This window comes from Macaca fascicularis, chromosome 1 (genome assembly GCF_037993035.2).
Source record: "Macaca fascicularis isolate 582-1 chromosome 1, T2T-MFA8v1.1".
In the NCBI taxonomy this organism is placed as follows: domain Eukaryota; kingdom Metazoa; phylum Chordata; class Mammalia; order Primates; family Cercopithecidae; genus Macaca; species Macaca fascicularis.
In genome coordinates, this window is record NC_088375.1 from 10,434,460 (window position 1) to 10,445,825 (window position 11,366).

The following is an 11,366-nucleotide window of genomic DNA, read 5'->3' on the forward strand; positions in this document are numbered from 1 at the left end:
TCTTTGAGTTAGAACTGAACAGAGCTAAACTTTTCTTTTTCACATTGCAATTGCTATTTGAATACGAATGGGAGGGCAGAACATTGCACGCTTGCTTTAATATTGTTATCTTTCAGCAATCACGCGATTTATTGTTTGGATATAATTATATAAACACAAAATTAGCCTTCATTCAGACATCATACAAGTCGGTTATATTTTGCCAATATGAAAATATGTTTTAAATTTTGTTTTTAACTATTATTCTGTTTTTTCATTATTAAACTATTAAAAAGTAACAGCTCATACCTATGCCAACATTTGAGCCTTGCAATGGTACATTTTTTTATGGCCCTTGTATCTTTCCACTTCCCTCAATGTGATATGATAAACTTTTAAAAATTAACTAATGGCTCTCCCCAAGATGGCTGCTGAGGACGAGTTACTGCTGCCGCAGCTGCCCGAGCTGTTCGAAACGGGCAAACAGTTACTGGACGAAGTAGAAGTAGCGACTGAACCTGCCAGTTCCCGGATAGTCCAGGAGAAGGTGTTCAAGGGCCTGGACCTCCTTGAGAAGGCTGCCGAAATGTTATCGCAGCTCGACTTGTTCAGCCGAAATGCAGATTTGGAAGAGATTGCTTCCACCGACCTGAAGTACCTGTTGGTGCCAGCGTTTCAAGGAGCCCTCACCATGAAACAAGTCAACCCCAGCAAGCGTCTAGATCATTTGCAGCGGGCTCGAGAACACTTTATGAACTACTTAACTCAGTGCCATTGCTATCATGTGGCAGAGTTTGAGCTGCCCAAAACCAAGAACAACTCAGCTGAAAATCACACTGCCAATTCTTCCATGGCTTATCCTAGCCTCGTTGCTATGGCATCTCAAAGACAGGCTAAAATAGAGAGATACAAGCAGAAGAAGGAGTTGGAGCATAGGTTGTCTGCAATGAAATCTGCTGTGGAAAGCGGTCAAGCAGATGATGAGCGTGTTCGTGAATATTATCATCTTCACCTTCAGAGGTGGATTGATACCAGCTTAAAAGAGATTGAGAGCATTGACCAGGAAATAAAGATCCTGAGAGAAAGAGACTCTTCAAGAGAGGCATCAGCTTCTAACTCGTCTCTCCAGGATAGGCCTCCAGTGAAACCCTTCATTCTCATGGGGAAGGTGGCCCAAGCCAAAGTATTTGGAGCTGGTTATCCAAGTCTGGCAACTATGACGGTGAGTGACTGGTATGAGCAACATCGGAAATATGGAGCATTACCGGATCAGGGAATAGCCAAGGCAACACCAGAGGAATTCAGAAAAGCAGCTCAGCAACAGGAAGATCAAGAAGTAAAGGAGGGAGAGAATGATGAACAAACACTCCACAGAGCCCGGGAGTGGGATGACTGGAAGGACACCCACCCTAGGGGCTATGGCAACCGACAGAACATGGGCTGATCTTCCCACAACACAACAGACTACAGGGTGCACAACTCCCCCGCCAAGAAAAAACACGCAGTCCTCTCCTCCCTGGGCTACGGCTTCAGCTCTGTACATCAAAGGCAAAGATGCTAAATCTTGCTTTGCATTCAGTAAAGTGTCAAGTGATAAAATAAATAAATAAATAAATAAATAATAAAAATTAACTAATGGTCAAATTGCAATGATTTCTAATCAACTTCATGGGAAGTAGCTTGGGGTAGTAGCCTTGATAGTCATACCCAATTTATAATAAATCTCTGTTTACTGATAATTTTTGAAAGCATTATTACCAATGTTTCTTAATTTGATCCCCTTGGAAAATTCTACAAGTTTATCTTCCTTGCATCAGTTTGCTGACTTTTTCATTTCTTATGCTTACTTATTTATCCAGAAGATTTTTTAAAAATAGTATTCTAGCAAGATCTAAAATGTTGGATTCAAATCAATCAGTATCTTGGTGATAAAATGTAATTCATTTCATTTAAGCAATGCTTGAAGTAGACATACAGTTCTCTTCTAGGAGGTGAATACCGTGAAGGAGTTTAGTATAATAGGACCTAGACATTTGAAGTGATAGATAGCCAGCTCGTATTTTCAAAATCAATTGCCCACCCAGAGACAGCGCATCCGGGTTAGGTAGAGTAAGTGATGAGAATCAAGCCTCTCTATCACCACACTTCTCAAAATCTCTAAGCTTGAAAAATGCAAGTCAATATCCACATAATGAAAGTCAAATGAGTTTGCTGCTCTTTCACATAGCATATCAGATACTGAAAATGCCCAGATAAGATAATGAAAATATCACCAAGAAAGAAACAAGGAAATGAGCTATTTACAGAAACCAGAAGGGAATTAATACTGGTAATAGGAGAGTAATGTACGGAAGCCTATAACATAAAGGAAAAGCACTTTCAATGAACTAATGGCTATGAGGTTCTTCCATTAGTTAGCAGGCAATTCCAGATTTGGAGGCTAGGAAGCAGTTGTGATCAGGGGCCTGATTACATCAAGTGATTTAGTGTCTTCTTCAGGAGCTTGCTACAACTCAGACATTTTGACATTAAATCCAGGACTATTTCCTGTAAGTAGTGCTTCTATGTGTTCAGTGTTGTTTAATATCTATAAGAAATTTTGCACCTACTGCTTCATCAAAGATTTATTTTCTAAGAAGAGAGAAATGAAGGAAGGTTGCATAAAGAAAAGAACTACTGAATTAACCTTTGAAAATCCGGGAGACATTAACAAGTAATTTTCCTGATAAATATTATCTTGGGGAAAATTATATTTGATTTTGAAAAATGTTTTTGTTGAAGTATACTCATTTAACAAAAAATTCACAGAATATAAATATATTATATTTATTTTTATATATTATAATGAATATATATGATATATAATATATAAATATATAATTATATATTATAATTATATAAAAATATAATATATATAATTATATATAATTATAATTTAATTATAATATAAATATATATATTAATTATGACAGAGCAGTCCACTCACACTGCCACACACATCAAAAATTTGCATATTGCCATACCCTAGAGTTACCTTCTTTAAATTATTTCTCCTTTCTTCCTCTGCAAAAGTAATAAGTATTCTAATATCAAACACCACAGATTGATTTTGCTTGTTTATTTTTCTTAATTATTAATTCATAAAAATATAATTAAGAAGTACATACTATTTTATTCTGATTTCTTTTACTCAACATAATGTTTGTGAAATTCATATTTGAATGGAGTAGTAGTTTCCCCATTTTCACTGCTCTACTAATATAGCAAGTTCTTAATTAACATAGTCTATAGGACCTTGGAAATTGTAACTTTAAGCAAAGTGTTGCGTAATGAAACCAATTTTACCATAGACTAATTTATATAAACAAGAGTTAAGTTCCTACATCGTATTTCTGGCCACAAATACATTATCAAACTTCTAAATAAAGACCAGACATACTTGGCATCCTCTTTAGCATGCTTGCAAATAGTGCATAATATGAATTTAATCATGAGGAAACATCAGAGAAATTCACATTGAAATAAATGTCAGTTATATGAAATAAATGTCAGAGCCCATTTGGCAGCTCAGGGCACCAAATGGGGACTAGCCCTGGACAGGATGTCATTCCATCGCAAGGCGCACACGTACACAACCACTCTCACTCAGGCTGTTACCATGCAGACACACTTATTAACCTCATGTGCACCTTTTTGGGATGTAGGAGGAAAGCAGAGTACCCAGGAAAACCCAGAAAGACATGGGAGAACCTGCAAACTCCACACAATGATCCCAGCCAGAAATTATTTTTTCCCCTCATCAATGTTACAGTAAAAAGATAATGGATGAAATGACGTTATTGGATGACCTCCTATAGTCTACCATCCACTTATATTATTCATCCTTTGTATTTTAGGTAGATACTTGAACTGTTTGTAGATTATACCGATTTAAATAATGCTGTAAACATCCTTATATATGCATGTTGAATCAAATATGTATGTGTACCTGATGGATTCATGCTTAAAAGTAAAGTTGTTACATCCTTTGTTATGAGCATATTTGAATTAAATAGAGATGTAAAACAGGTTCCAAAAGTGTATTAATTTGCATTTCTACTACCAGAGCAAAAAAGTGTTAACTGTGTCCTCATCCTTGCCAAAATGTGACATTGCTGATAATTTTAAATTGTGCCTGTTTCAGGAGTGTGTGACATAATCTGTTTTGGCTTAATTTGCATTTCTCTGATTATTCAAGAAATTGAGCAAATTAGTATTATCTTTTTTGAAGTGCCTGTTCAAGTCCTTGCCCCCCATTTTTATATTAAGTTGTCGGTCTTTCTTAGTCCAGCTGCTTGGTTCTTCTTGTTGTTGCTCTTGTTGTTGGCTTTTCTTAATGTCCAGTGAGCTAACATTTTTTACATTTTTAAATGTCTACATTTGAATGGTTTTATAAGTACCCATATAAGGTCCATGGTTTTGTATCTTGACCCAAAACATAAAATATTTATTCTCTTACCATGGAAGAAAATATTTTCCAATCTTAAAACTGGAAGCTGGTGTTATTCCCAAGTTAAGACTTATTTATTTTTCCCACTTGTCATCCAATTGACCTAGCAATATTTACTGAAAGTACTGCCATTTTCCTTCTACTTTTTACTCTCATATTTTCAGAAGTCACATCTAGAGTTTGTATACATGCTGCTATATCTTTTAATTCCTTTAGTTTGATTTATCTATTTGTGACAATACCAGACCATACTAATTGATGTCATTGTAATTAATAACATCTGGCAGAAAACATCTTTAACTTTTAAAATTTTCTTCAAGGTTATTTTGGCTGCATATGGTCCTTTGAATTTTAATAACAAAATATATACTTTATATATTTTACAAGTTTTGCTAGCATTGTGATGAGGGTTATACTGAATTCATAGATCATTTTGAGAAAACCAATACCTCTGTAATATTGAAACATCTAATTCAGATACATGATTCATTACTTTATCTAGGTTTCCTTTATTTTTTCTCAAAATTATTTATATTTTTGTTATGTTCATTCTTGTACAGCCCAGGTGTTTATAAATAACGTTTTTAAAAAATATATTTTGTAATTGTTTCCCAATGGTGAATATGAATATATTTATTTTTAGTTATATAGCTTGGTTTCAGCAAGCTTGCTAAATCCATTTTTTATACTTAATAGTTTCTATTACATTATTTTGACTTTTCTATGTATACAACTACATTATCAATGAAAATGACAATATTAATTATTCCTTTTCATTCCTAAGTTTTTTCTTTTGTTTTTCATTGCATTGGCAGACACCTAATGTCAATATTCAATACATATGGTAGTAATGTCCTTCATTATCTTAACCTTGAACTCAGAGGGAACAACTTTTTGATTTTTAAAGAGCAGATATACTATTTACTTTGTTCTTTTTGCAATGACCTCTACTGAACTAAATGTATTGCCTTTATTAATTCTCAACAGCTTGAACTATCAGTGAAGATGGATTTGGATTTATTCTCAGACTCATGGGACACTATAGACTTCATACATTATCAAGCTTAAATAGCTTTAACAAACAGTAAGAAGAGGCAATACACAATGCATAGTAATAATATAGGAGAGCACATGATTCCCGTCTGAAACTTTTGATGTCCCAATTCTTTCATTTCTAGTAACTCTATTGCCCACATAGATGACACTAAGTGGATGTAGATCACCTCAGCTGAGGAAAGGCATTGGATCTGCAGGCTCTTTAGCTTGTTTTCATTACTAAACAGATAGCACCCACATAGATATGTTACTTGTTTCTGTTTTCTGTGCAATTGCATCTCATCAATTACAGGTTACTCAAAAAACAATTTCAGGCAATGCACAGCAAACTCATCAGGACCTTCATTTAATTTCCATCCAACCCAATCCTTAAGTTATTTTTGATGGAGGAATTCTCTGACTCTAGAGGAAAAGGTGTGGAAAGGCTATTAATGATTTCCTCTCTCCCTATATTCTTAATTTTTATAAAGAGTTCTGGACTTCAATGGGTATTGAATTTCACCAAATGCTTCATAAAAATCTTACTGACATAGTCATAAATTTTTATACTCCATTTTTCCACTCCAGTGATTTACTTTGAAGGATTCTTATGTTCCACACCCAGTTTGTCTTAGTGAAATAAATTCAAATTAGTAATAATGTGTTATTCTTTTTCATATATTTCTGAATTTTTACTAATAATTTGTGAAGGACTTTGCATTAATATTTTTGAAAGAAACTAGCTTAGATTTGTACTTGTTATTCATTTGTCATGTTTTGGTATTGTGGTCTCATTAAGTTGATAGAAAATCAGGTTTACACAAAAGGTTTACTTGTCAAGATAGAATTATGTGAATTACAGGTCTGACCTAAATCCAATGTCACTATTGGTTCAAAAAAATTGTCAAACATTAGGCATATATTAAACATTCAAGGTGTTCAAATTGCTTGACCTAGCTCCTCAAAATTTCCCTTTTACAAAAATTAGGATATGCTTTGATTATGGAATAACCAGTTTTGAGTAATATGAGTGTGGGGAAACATTACTCATGAAAGGAAGCTATTTTAGTATAATAATACTTTCAATTTATAATCAGTAATTCCATGACCATTCTCATTTTTCTCCTAGCTTTGCCACATAAACCCAAAATACATGTAAGACATTTGTGATTAAAACCATAAACATGGAAATCATAGAAAATTAGAAATCATAGAAAATAGAAAGAAATCATAAAAAATTACTAAAAGGAGATACACATTAATGTATTCAAAGGCTAATTATTGTTAGGTTAATTATGCTCTCCAATTTCATCAAGATTCTTTGCAACCCAAATGAAAATTCCATCATGCTTTTTGGAGATACTGACAACTATATTTTAAAATTTGTATGAAAAAGTAAGTGAACTAGAAAAGCTAAATCATTTGAAAATGGAAAAATGAAGATGGAGGATTCTCGTATCTTCATTTCAAGACTTAACATAAAGCTACAGTAATCAAAAAAGCATAGCACTAGTAGAAAGATAAATATATAGATAATATAAGGCTAGAAATAGATCTGAGGACATACAGTCTACTAATTTTTTACAAAGACATGAAGATAACTAAACAGAGAATGGACAAGCTTTTGAACAATAGTACTAGAAAAAAATCCATGGCATATATTTTATACAAAAACAGAATATCTGAAAATGGATTACAGATGTAATTGTGAAATATAAAATATAAAACTTCTGAAAGAAAGCATAAGAGAAAATCTACATGACTTTGGATTTAGCAACAAGGTTTTAATTATGACACCAATATACCATCCATGAAAGAAACAAAAATTGACAAATAGGATTTATAAACAATGACATCTTCTGCCTTGCGAAAGACTCTGTTAAGATAATAAGTGCACAATCAACAGATGTGGAGAAAATATCTTCAAATTATACCTGATAAAAGCCTTATATCTAGAATGCATAAAGAACTCTTAAAACTGAGCAATAAACAAAAACAAACAACCCAATAATAACAGACAAAAGATAGATACTTCATAAAAAAGATATGCAGATTCCAATACATTTATGAAATGATTCTCAACTTTATTAGACATTAGGGAAATTCATATAAAGTCTCAAATAAGATCCCACTACACACTTATTAGAGTAGGGTTGGAGGTGGGTTACAATACCAAATCCTCCTGAGGACAAGGCATAGTGGAAATTCTCTCTCTCTGATGGTGAAAATGCCAAATGGTATAGCCACCCCAGCAAACACTTGGGCAGTTTTTATAATGCTAACCATAAAATGTTCAACCAACCTAGCAAATAAATTCATGAGAACTAAAAATTTATGTTTCTACAAGGATCAATATGTGAATGTTTACAGCAGCTTTATTCATCAAGATAAAAAATAACTCAGAAGTCCTTCAGTGAGTGAGTGGACACAAATAAACTGTGGAATATCCATGCACTGTAATACTACTCATAAATTTTCAAAAAGAGGAAGCTCTTGCCTCACGCAGCAACACATACGAATCTTAAATGCATATTTGATAAGTTAAAGAAATGAAACTGAAAAGAGCTCTATTACACAATCCCCTTTATATGACATTCTGAAAAAGACAAAATGTAGTGATGGAAAAGAGATCAGCATTTCCTAGAATTTGAGAGATATGGGAGAGACTGAGTATAAAGCTGCCACACAAAAGAACCATTGGTAAGATATTCTATTAGTCTGTTCTCACGCTGCTATAAGGACATACCTGAGAATGGGTAATTTATAAAGGAAAGAGATTTAATGGACTCACAGTTCAGCATGGCTAGGGAGGCCTCAGGAAACTTACCATTGTGGCGGAAGGGGAAGCAAACACATCCTTCTTCACAGGGTGGCAGGAAGGGGAAGAATAGAGCCAAGCAAAAGGGAAGCCCCTTCTAAAATTATTAGATTTTTTTTTAGACAGAATCTCACTCTGTCGCCCAGACCAGAGTGCAATGGCATGATCTTGGCTCACTGCAACCTCTACCTACCAGGTTCAAGTGACTCTCCTGCCTCACCCTCCCAGGTAGCTGAAATTACAGGCATGCACCACCATGCCCAGCTAGCTTTTGTATTTTTAGTAGAGATGGGGTTTCACCATGTTGGCCAGGCTGGTACTGAACTCCTGGCCTCAAATGATCCACCTGCCTTGGCCTCCCAAAGTGCTGGGATTATAGGTGCGAGCCACCACACTCGGCCAAACCATCAGATCTTGTGAGAATTTACTCACTATCCTGAGAATAGCACAGGGAAAGCCATCCCCATGATTCAACTACTTCCCACTGGGTCCCTCCTACAACATGTGGGGATTATGGGAATTACAATTCAAGATGAGATTTGTGTGGGGACATAGCCAAATTGTATCAGAAATGAAAGCATATCTTATAGAATGGTAAGATATTTGATAAGATATGAGAAGAGATGAAGATTATGGATGCATAATTATTCATTTTTCAACCCAAAACTTCCAAGGGCTGATTTTACTGTATGCAAACAGTACCAACAACCAAAGCAGGATGTCAGGGAATTCTGGGTTGCAAAACAGCTGTGTGTAATGAGTCAAACTGTATTACAAGGGTATGACATAACCTCATTGAACGGGTGGAGTGAACAAGAACAGACATAAGTAAATCTCAAAAATAGTGTTTTGACTAGATATAGTAATGCTAAAAACAAAGAGAACTGAACTGCATTTTAACATTATACTCTGCTTGGTAAATTTGTTTCTCACAAGGATATAGGTTAGCAATGTTCAAACCACTTTACAAAATATAGAAGTGTGTATCTGAATGGACTAGTGCATGTATTTTCTCTCTCTCTCTCTGCTAGAGTGCCTAAAAGGTGAGCCATCTAAGTGGCCTCAAGCATATGCAGAGTCTAGATACTGATTTCTTTTTTTCTATAATATTTATATTATAATATTTATTTTTTACAGGAAGATACACTATCTTCTATTTTAATATTTAAAAGCAATAAAACAACATGTTATTTTGTTGGTAGTAGAGTATTTGCTATTACTGTTACTGTTATTGAAGCTAATGATCATGTCTTTAAGAATGGACCAGAAATCAGTCAGCTATAAGAAGAGATCTGGTTGGTGCTTGTATGGCGGGAAAGGTGTTGGATGTTAGAAGTGAGTTGTAAGATGGGCAGTGTGATATAGAAAAATGATGCAGGTATATATTGCTGTATTTTGGGCATTTGAGTAATGGCCTTATTTTTTGCTAGATATTGATTTCTAAATACAATTCATAGAGGAAACAAACCAGAATCCCTGGCAAAAAGACTGATACTAGAGCTGGGACAAGGAAAAACAAGATGGGGCTGGAGAATTTTATAGTGCTAGGAAATACAGAAGTGCTAAGAAAAAAATGAGTGGGGAATTTCAGAAGACATAGGATCCAACTGAAAAGGGATTCTCATGGCTAAAACTAAAGAATTTGAGTAACAAAATAAATATTGTATTGGATTATACCACAAAAAAATGGAATAGACATTAGAGTCAATAATGACACAAATCAATGAATAAACAAAGAAGGGAAAAATATTCCTTACAAATAAAATCCAAATATACACAGTAATTTCACAGTGGAGAAGGCTAGCATACAGCTAATAACTTCAAATAAGTGATCAAAGTTAACACTGCAGATAAGTGGACAATAGGAAACACGTGCCTTCTGATCTGATGCACTGAGAAATACTTAGCATCTTCTCTGGCATGATTGCAAAAAGTGCGTAAGGTGAATTTAATCATGAGGAAAAATCAGACAAATTCACATGGAAGGTCATTTTATAAAATAACCAGTGCCGTTCAATAATTTCAATGTCAAGAAACACAAAGACTGGAACTATATCTGATTGATGAGAATAAACAAAGATTACAAGTGTATGCAATGTGTGAACTTGCATTTTCTTTTACTGAAAGAACATTCCTGGGAAAAAGACAAATCAGATAAACTCCATAGATTCGGTTATAATACATTACCAATATTCATCTTTAGATTTTGATAACTGTAATTTCTTTGCAGAAGGGAATGACTTACTCTTAGTAAATACCCAACAAAGCATTTAGCATATATAGGCTTCATGGTTTCAGTTTATTATGTGGTAATTTAGAAAATATAGGAGAGATGCAAATAAAAAGAGGGATACAGAGAGAGAAAGAATTTTGTGGAGAGGTTTAGAAATAAACTCTAGTAATGGAAAAATACAACCTGAAAACCAGCATGAATATTTTTATTATATTCAAAATAAAATAAATTTGTTTATTATTTTTGGGCACACCTAATTTTTAAATATCATTCTTAATGAGTCTGTTTTTTTCCCTATACATTTGCTCATTTCACCTAATTTTTGAGATGTATTTGGCAACAATTATTTCTAATTGTTATTTTAATTTCAGCTGTATCTAATAGGGGAATAACTTTTAAGTCTCAACAGTGTTTATTAGTTCACGTCCCATATATACTACATTATCTTATTTTGGGATCAATGGTTTGAATCTCAATTTGTGACCTCCTGCATTGGAAAGATCACACCTGCCTACTGACTTCATCAGCATTTAACACAGAAAGGCCTTTAATAAATTATGTTTGATGATTATGTCATTAAGGAGAATGGCTTTCTCTATTTTATGTGATTTAGGCTATTGATTGATTGTGCTCCCTGGAATATAAATTCCTGTGCTTAATCAGCACAATTTCAGAAATATCGACCTTCAAGTCAAAGGCCAATTTACAAAGCTCTTTGACATATTTCACAGGTATAGTAAAATTACTTACAATATATTATTTTTAATGTCATTATTTTTGAGAAGTTTGACATTTATAAAAATATTAATTAG

The 11,366-nt window shown here is 33.9% G+C and overlaps 1 pseudogene; it reads left to right on the forward strand.

The window, feature by feature from the left end:
• Positions 1-392: 392 nt before the first annotated feature.
• On the forward strand, positions 393-1,599 carry LOC123573002 (immunoglobulin-binding protein 1 pseudogene; annotated as a pseudogene).
• The last annotated feature ends 9,767 nt before the right edge of the window (positions 1,600-11,366 follow it).